This window comes from Ochotona curzoniae, unplaced genomic scaffold (genome assembly GCF_017591425.1).
Source record: "Ochotona curzoniae isolate NIBS_2020 unplaced genomic scaffold, NIBS_Ocur_1.0 contig_4105, whole genome shotgun sequence".
Lineage (NCBI taxonomy): Eukaryota > Metazoa > Chordata > Mammalia > Lagomorpha > Ochotonidae > Ochotona > Ochotona curzoniae.
The window spans coordinates 913796-921943 of record NW_024466129.1 but is presented as its reverse complement, the minus strand read 5'-3'; positions in this window follow the sequence as shown (position 1 = coordinate 921943).

Here is an 8148-nt window from a genome sequence, read left to right as displayed (position 1 = left end):
AGGCTGTGATTTTACTAACAAAATGAGGACAGCCTTCTCGGAGGCAGCAAGATGCAAGCTCACCTGCTCTTAAATGCAGCGTCCCATTTGGGTTCTCTGAACACATGACAGCATGTTTGTGCGGTGGTGCAGCTATTGATGGCATCTTGGTTTCAGTGATGGAGATTTAGTTACCTTTGTCTCATCAGTGCCCGACAGAGAGCCAGGTCAAAAAGATAGTACCTGCTCAGCCCTACGCATCTACTTGGAAAGCTCTTTCCCTCTCCATCATTTCATTCCTAGTTAGGGTTCTTTTTACTTAATGCCATCTGGAATGATCAACATTGATTGTCAAAGGTACACTTCCAAGTTGGTTCAGATGACTTCTGCATTTCTGAGTTTAGGATCCTAAGTGGCCAAAGGCTTTAAGGTCACTTATGGAAAATGCCTGTAGGCTTTCTGTGCTGTGGGGCTGGGGAGGAGGGCAGAAAAGAAAGACAGTCTACGAGAAGAAAATGAATGGACAGTATCTTAAAACACAAGAATGAAGTCTCCGCCTGCAGCAGCTCCTGGGAGATGGCCGCACCCCTGCCCTTCTCCTGGTGTGACTGCTCTTGGAAGAAACCGGGAACTTTCTCATTCACATCTATTTGTTTAATTTCTTGAGATCTGTAATGAGTTTCTGTCAATTGCAATAACACAAAATCCTGACTATTCCAAGCCACTTATTGGGTATTTTTGTAAATATTTGCTAAATGGTGAATAGTAGTTTTTTACTCTGTTACGGCTGAAAGGTGTTTGAAGACCACTTTGTCCCTCAAGCCTGCATGGATCCATTGGCACTGGAAGGAGAGAAGTAATCTCATCTTAATCCTCTTTGGAGCCCTCCGTGAGGAAGATTTTACAGTCTCCCGTGGGAACTTAACCAAAGCGACAGTGGGAATATTCCTTCTCCCTGGTCACAAGATACTATTTCTTAAAATTGAAATACTGATTTCTTCATTGATTCATTCACTCTCCACTCATTCAATAAAATCTTTTTGAGTTTCTGTTTAGGGTCAGACACTGTTCTGGCTTTGGATAAGCAGAGCAGAACAAGGTCCCAATTTTCTAGTGAGGTGTCATAGAAAAAAAGAAGCAAGTTAGCAATTAACCAATGATCTCGGGCAGTTTCAAACAGTGATAGTTGCTGTGTCTGATAGAATTGGAATATGGAATTATGCATCTTGGGATGTGGGTGGACTATTATACTTGCAAATGAGGTCATCAAGAGGTGATGTTTAAATCAAGACCTGAGTTGTACGGAAGGGTGAGCCCTGCACAGGCAGGAATGTGGCAGCCTGAGGAATTCCACTACATTTCCTTTGAGCTTCTCTTAGGTCGCATAGCCTTGCCGCCTGGTGCAAGGCTTTCTCCCGAAGCCTTTGTCAGTGTCTGGGATTGTCAGTTGTGGAGCTCGGAACCAATCTGGAAGCTCCAGGGCTGCGCGTCCATCAGCCGTGACTGATGGACCTTCTGCAGCAGCATGCTCCTCCTGCTGCTAGCACGGCTCACCTCAGCAAACGAGCAGATCAATACAACGTGCTGTTACTGTGACGCCACGATACTGTGCAGCCACTAGCGTGTCGGAGGGCATTTGCTTACCCTGATGGAGATATACAGTGTATACATGTGTGGAACCATCACACGATATTCTAGAAATATGCAGAGTTTTTGTATGTTTAATTTTTATAGTAATTTCTTCTGAAATTTACTTTTATCTGAAAGGCAGATTTACACAAAGAGAGGTGGAGAGAGAAGGTGTTCCATCTGCTCGTTTACTCCCCAAACGGCCGCAGTGTTCAGAGCTGAGCTGATCCAAAGCCAGGAGCCAGGAGCTTTTTCCTGGTCTCCCACGCGGGTGCAGGGTCTCAAGGCTTTGGACCATTCTCCACTGCCTTCCCAGGCCACAAGCAGAGAGTTAGATGGGAAGTAGAGCAGCTGGGACACGAACCAGTGCCCATATTGGCTGCTGCAGCCACAGGGTGGGGATTAGCCTGTTGAGCCATAGTGCCATCTGTTTAGATTTTGTAAAATATTTTTTAAAGGAAGAGAATCTTACATTTTGCAAAAACATGCATGAACTCAGAAGACATTATACTTTTTGAAATAAGCCAAACATGGAAAAAGAATTACTATATGATTTTACACAGATGAGGAATCAAATTGTTCTTTTTATATGTAAACTAAAATTTATAAAAATAAATGACAATGTATATCAGTTTTTCTGTAAATGCAGTATTTTGTCAGCTTGTTAGGAATTTTATCCTTCTATAGCTTTTATGACCTGTGAGTGCTTTAGAACCCTCTCTCATGCCCTCACAGGTCACAGGACCGCGTTGAGATTCCTTGTGCCTTGCTGGACCCAGCTCGCTTGCCTAGACAGAATCCAGGCTCTTGAACCTTGCCCCGTGGCTTGGACATTACTACTAGCAGTTTCAATATGATGAAACTCCTGCCCTTGACACTTTCAAGCACTCCTACACACACACACCCCTCCACCTCTCTCCCTGCTGTGTCCTCCACTGGGACGCTAATCCTAACTACAACTCCAGGCCTGACTGGTACAGGTTACATTCCCAGCCTGGCGATGCTTTCAGGCCTGCTCCACCTCCCTGGCCTTAACCCACCTTGCTATGTCTCTTGTTGGTCCTGGAGGACAAGTGTCACACCAGAGCCTGGCTCCCTCTGGGGCCTCCTTGCCCCCCTATTCCATGGACATGAGCATTCCAGTTAGCCCGAACACCTAACGAGCTGAGAGAACAGAGGCCTCGGCCTGCAGCAGGCAGGTGGCATTCCCCACCATAGAAAAACCTGCAAAATCAAGTTTGCCTTTGTTCAGTTGTTAGCCAGTTTTATCCTTCAGAAGGTGGAGGACTCCAAGCAGGCAGTGGCTACTTTGGATTTAACTCTAACAAGCCTGACTTGCCCGCTATGAAATCTTGAACACTGTACTCAACATTGACCAAGAAGCAGGTGTGAGCTAAACCAAAGAGACAAGCTTGAGCAGTGAGCAGTAAGACTTCAGCTGTGCGTTCACAGAGTCCCAGCTCAGCGAACCTGTGGCTGTTACTCAGCCTCATGCCTGAGCCGGAGATAATGGCACCTACTCTGAACGGCATGAGGATGGCGTGTGAAGCCATCATGGAGCTCACGTCCAATTAGGGATATGAGGAGCACTCATCTAATCACTTTTCAACAGCACACAGCTGGATTTGATAAATGTTAGTTTAAAAAGTCCAAATGTTAATGAAAACCTATGTTTTCTTCTCTGTTCTGAGATTATAAATGGAAAACTTCATTACTTATTGTGGCAGTCATTTCAATCATTTTATTGTTCAGACAGGTAATTTTGTCTCCTCTACAGAGTGCAGGAAAGCAAGGCCCAGGAAGGTTAAATAATTCAGCCAAAGGTACACAATTAAAGTCTGTCAGATCCTGTGTTTATTCCAGTGGTCCTGTGATGTCAGTATGGTAAGAGCATCGCCTCGTCCTTCTTAGAAGCTCTAACGGCAGTTAGAGAGGAATTTGTAATTTAAATAAAAGTATTTAATAAGTGGCCCTAATCTGATAGCTTCATTTGAAATGAACAATATGAAGAAATATTCCTAGAGGTCTTAGGCATTCTGCACAATCATCTTGGTCTCTTCCCCGCAGGAAGAAAGTTGGAATGCAGCTCCAAATTGGAGGAGGCAAAAAGTCATTGTGTCACCTTCAATTGGATCCGAGTTGAACAAGTCACCCAGATTGGTCCTATTGGGAACAAATCTGGAAGCTTGAAGGTGGACTCAGTGGAGATAAAACAATAAGAAATGTTTGTTTTTGTTAGGTGAGATAAGGGGCTATGTGTGCAAGACATTTTTAGCGTTTATCTACCTAGTGGTATCATATAATGGTGTCTTCAAAATAATTCAACCAAACAATATATTGATAGAAGAAATGAGACGAAATGTGGGTAACTGCAGATTCTAGGGAGAGTAAGCATGAGTGCTATTTTTTCTGTTTCTCTGTATTTTTGAGTGTTTTCACAATAAAGCACAGTTGTTACTTGATATAAATGGGAAATTTAAAAATTGTAAACTGCTACATAAGCATGAAATGTTTGCACCTGTTTGCCAATAGTAACCTTTCAGTGATAAAAATTCCACAGACCAGAAACACAGTTTATTCTTTGAACTGGACCTTTGCCTGGATCTTGTAGTACTCAAAGACTACGTTGTTCAAGTGTCAGGAAGACAAACAATTCTGCTGATAGTATATCAAGTTTCCAATTCCAAAGCTAGATTAACTCCTGGCAACTTTAAAAAAATATGCTTGCTTCCCCAGCTCTGTGTTTGAGTCAGTGAAATGTTCACACAAATCAACATTCCGAAAGAACAGAGACACCTTTTGCAAACCGTGCCTTCCCCACCCCCATATTCTACCCTTAAGTTGCTCATTCCCATTTTTCTTCTTCTTTTGGTATTGTTGTGTTAGATGATGTTTACATAGTCGATCAGGGTGGGAAGGATCTAGGGCTAGGGAGAAGTGGGTGTGGTCATTGTTTCCAAACTTTCTATCTCCCCACTTCTGGGGGGCGGGGTGAGGAATGGGGAGGTAAGAGATAAGGGATTAGGCCATACCCAGCCTCTCAACCATCTCAGTACCCGAGGATGGGGAAAGGCCACCCGATATCAACCCTTGGTCACAACGTGGTGCATGCTCCGAAGGTTCTGCTCAGGTGGATGCGATAGTTTTGAAATGTGTCAGCCTCGCAGATCTATGGATGAGAAATCCCTTCCAATGTCCACTGGCTGACACGGTCAGCCTTACACTCTCCATTTGCCCAGATTTCTTCTTCTTCTTTTTTTTTTTTTAAGGTGTATTTATTTATTTGAAAGGCAGAATTACAGAGAGGAAGAGATAGAGAGATAGAGAGAGAGAAATCTTCCCCAAATGACCACAATAGCCAGGGCTGCTCCCAGCCAAGACTAGGACCCAGGAGCTTCTTCTGGGTTTCCCGTGTGGTGCAGGGGCTCAAGGGCTTGTACTTCTTTCTAAGGTGCACTCTCAGGGAGCTGGATCTGTAGTGGATTAGCTGGGACAGAGTTGACACCTACATGGGATACTAGTGATGCAGTCCAAAGCTTAAGTCTTCCACCCCACAGCACCCACCCTTCATTCCGGTGGAGAAAAAATATCATCAATATCTCTTCCTCTTTTTTCTGAGCAAATATCATTGTATTTCTTTTAAACGGTTATAGGGAGAAAGATGTTACATGCCTACTATCTAGGACTCTCAAGAGCTGGGACTGGGCCTCTCACGTGGATGACAGGGACACGGCTACCTGAGCCATCCCCTGCTGCTTTCCAGTGTATGCACTGTCAGGAAACTGGACGCGCTAGTGCAGCCAGGGCTCGAAGCCAGGGACATCCCAAGAAACATTTTAACTGCTGTGCCAGCCACTTGGCCCCCATCCTACTCTTCAAAAGTATCTCTCAAAGTGATGGTCCAGAAAGTCAGAGCTCCCTGGGTAGGGCAGTGTGATAGCCCCAAAGATGATCTCTAAGTTGGAAAGCTCAAGGGGTCTAGGAACATAGACAGTGTTAGTGGCCAGGGCTCAGTTCCCTAATCCCTTCAATGGCTTGATCTTGCTGAACACTTTGCAAAGAGCATGAGACGACATCCTCTGTGGGTGGCTGGCTGCTCCCTCATTGCCCAGCACTCTGACAGGTTCCTGTCCGGAGAGTTGAACCATTGCACTACGGAGATCATTATTGCTGTAACCACTGAGTGTTCACTTTATAACTCCTGGTGACTCGCATACCAGCTTGTATGTGTACATGTGTGTGTTTGTGAGAGACAGGGAAGAGATGAACAAGTAAAACCGTTAAGTCCCTCAAAGGCAGGTTCCTAACACCTAGACTTCTGTTGCTTCACAGCCCTCAATTCAAGGATCTGAGTTTTTACGGTTCTTTATGTTTTTGGCAAACCTAGAAATGGCCTTGGTTTCATTCTGATTATCTCTGGATAACTCCTTCAGGAATATGGGTCAGTGTGACATACTGTTCTTATGCTCATTAGTCTCAAGAGTCAAGAAGTACTTAGGTTAAACAGGGATAATATTCAATAAAGTGCCAAATTAAGAAGGTTTTGAGCAAGACATGGTTGCAATCATTGATTGTCCTAATTTCCCTCTAAGGATAATTTCGATTTTCTCTACTATAAATATTTTTTTTTTCTGCTTTAGTTTCCAAGCTTAACAATTTCAGGTTTATTCATAGAGACAAAGGTCGTGTTCTTCCTCTTCCCAGGAATCCTGGGAATCTGGTGTGCTCTGCCGGATGTATCCTCCCCGTCTCTAGGACACGGGCAGCTGCATTCAAATAAGATGGTTTCAACAGGTTCTTTTTGAAGATGAAGCAAGGCGGTTCTTGGTACTCTTACGTTCCAGGGGTTAGTGGTTCTTAAACATAAAGAGGACGTTGGGCAATACTAATGTCAACGTGGATTGTTGCAGGAGCTTGAGGCCCCTACCAGGCCTCCTACGAGCTCTGACAGTCAAGAACAAAGGGGTCATTCTCCTGTACGAAGCTCAGAGTGACAGACATCTGCAGAGCAAGTTAAACTGGGGACTGGATGTGACAACAGCCTTGTACTAAACACCTCATTTTAACCTGTTTTTGCATCTTAAATGATAGTTGTTCTGCAGTTCTGATAATAAAGCAATTGCACGGATTGATTGGTTGTTAAGTTTCCTGCTTAAGTAAAAGAACATGAAAGAATAGCAATATGTCTAACTCATGGCTGCAAGCATTTTTTTTTTTAACTTTCAGACTTTTGCCTTGACACCAAAACTCTATTCAGGATTGTCCATTTTACAAAATTTATCTGAACCACAAATTCTTTTGACAGGAAAAAAAAAACATTATGACTGCATTTTCATGGTGAAGAAATCGCTTCACCCCCTAATGGACGAGAATGTTGTCCGATGTGTAGGACATGCTGCAAGTAAAACCATCCCTGAGAAGTCCGAGTTGCTACAGCTGAGGTCCAGCTGAGCTCAGGAACGCCTGGGCCAAGAAGAATGACATAGCATGTGCCCCCATGGTACAACCAGACGGCCTGGAGGTGAGAGTGAAAAGACTGATTTTAAACACCACCACTGGTGGAGAACAACCTGGCAGCATGCCTGTGGGTCTCTTTGTAACTTAGAATCAGAAGTGGATTAGCAGTGTGAACTATTACGGTAAGGAAGCATTCCTCAAGTGAGAGTGCTGCATCTTCATTGCCACGCTTTCCTGGATTCGGTTGCATAAATAAAGTGAAGAGAGAGCTCACCATCGGGCCAACGGCGGGCTAAGGGAATGGCAGTCGAAATGGTTCCTGGAGGTGGTAGGGTGGCAGAACAGAGGGACTTTGGATCAAATAGATGGGCAAAGTTGTGTTTGGTTAGTCCTGGCCAATACGGCCATCTTAAGGTTGAAGCAACATGTCAGGACTGTCCCAAAGCTGGTAACTTCTTTTGGGTCTCCCACATGAGAGCAGTTACTCAAGCACTTGGGCCATCTTCTGCTGCTTTTCCCAGGCTTGTTGGCAGTGAGTTGGATCAGAAATGGAACAGCTGGGACTCTAACTCGTACCCATATGGGATGCAGGTGTCACAGGTGGTGGCTTTACCCACTGTCCCATCAGGCAACCCCATAATGTCACTTTGTCTAAGCTTTTGGAAGCATCCTAATATTGAAATTGTCATCTTAACGAGATCCAGGAAGCATTTCCTCTTACTAGCCAGATAATACTCATTGTACTTCAAAATCTCCATGAAATTCTGCATGAGGCAGATTCCTCTGTCTGTCCTCCTCCCGGCCCAAAGAACAGGGAAGGAAGGATCGGTGTCATTGTGAAGTGTCTGCCCTTTCACAGTGACCTGAAATGGAATCATAATTCATAGCATAGTGTTATCTTTGGAGCTCTTGAACTCCAACTGATTTAAAACCAAGAATAATAGCCTACTAGGAATACAGGACAGCTAAGTAAATTTTCCTGCCTTTGTTTGAGTCATTTTAAACATATTTTTGTTTTGTTTGCTTTTGTGCAGGAATTGAGACAATTGAGGTATCATGTTTGAGATCTATTCTTCAAATACA